At 71.3% G+C, this 1,029-nt stretch overlaps 1 protein-coding gene across 4 annotated transcripts in view; it reads right to left on the bottom strand.

Annotated features, from left to right (window-relative positions):
• The window catches only part of JCAD (junctional cadherin 5 associated), a 39,725-nt gene extending 38,696 nt beyond the window's left edge, over nt 1-1,029 (bottom strand). For 3 of the 4 annotated variants that reach the window (XR_004620683.1, XM_034643622.1, XM_034643623.1), the window contains exon 1: nt 963-1,029. The gene's annotated coding sequence lies outside the window, so the exon portion shown is untranslated. The remainder of the gene's footprint in view (nt 1-962) is intronic. The other variant, XM_034643624.1, reaches the window with a different exon arrangement.

The following is a 1,029-nucleotide window of genomic DNA, read 5'->3' as shown; positions in this document are numbered from 1 at the left end:
GGGCGCTCAGGAGATCGGAGTGCGCAGACCGGGGCAGGCGGGCGGGCAGGCAGGCTCCAGATCCCATAAACGAGCTGATTAACGAGATTTACAGCACTCTCAGGCGGGGCTCTTTCCTTTCTCCCACCCTTTTCTCTCTCCTTTTTTTTTCTTTCTTTCCTTCTCTTTCTTTTTTTCTTTTTTCTTTTGGTTAACCAACAGCGACCGGCGGGGCGGGGGGGGGGGGCGGGGGGCCGCCCCAGGCACTTNGCGGTGGGCCGCCCCAGGCACTTGCTGGGTAGCAGCGGCGATTAGCGCCCTAATCCCCGCTCCTGACCCCGCAGAACTGGGCGCGCAAGGCCCGGCGGAGACCCAAGCAGGGAGCGCGGGGCGCGGCGGCGAGCTCTCAACGTCCGGACTGCTGGTCCGGACTGCCGGGGGTGGGGGGAGGGTGGCCACCGTGGGAACCGGGGACCTCGGGGACTCTGAGCAGCGGCTGTCAGTTCCTGGGGTGATGTCCGCGAAGTCGGGGCGCGCAGGCGAAAGAGGGGGCTGGCTGGAGCCCGGCTGGCGGGGAGGACGGCGAGAGGAGAGACAGCGACCCCCGCCGTCCCGGGCCCTCCCCGCGCAAGGGGCCACGCGAGCGCTAACGCCAGCCGCGGCCCTCGGCGCCGGACCCCGGAGTCCCACACCCGGGCTGGGCACCTGAGGGGTGGGGACGCCCCCTCCCCGCAAAGCGGGCGCTCCCTCACCCCGAGGTTGCGGGCGTGGGGCCCGCGGCGGCCGGGCTGTGCACCGTGCGGGACGCCCGGGGCGGGGGTGCGGACATCCCCTAAAGCTGGGGGAGGCTCGCACCGGAGCAACGTTCGGGCTGGAGAAGTTGGGGCGAGCGCGGGAGGCTGGGGGCGAGGACCGCGTAGCGCCAGGGAAGCGGGCCAAATGGACGGCGGGAGTCAGGAGGGGCGAAAGACGTAGGGACTTACCGAGCGGCTCCCTCATGCTGCCCCGTGCCGCCGCCGCCGCTCCGGCCGGCCGGGGACCAGCGCGACC

The sequence above is a fragment of the Ailuropoda melanoleuca genome, chromosome 15 (assembly GCF_002007445.2).
Source record: "Ailuropoda melanoleuca isolate Jingjing chromosome 15, ASM200744v2, whole genome shotgun sequence".
NCBI classification, from domain to species: domain Eukaryota; kingdom Metazoa; phylum Chordata; class Mammalia; order Carnivora; family Ursidae; genus Ailuropoda; species Ailuropoda melanoleuca.
The sequence above is the reverse complement of the archived record's forward strand: the minus strand, read 5'-3'. Positions and strand labels throughout refer to the sequence as shown.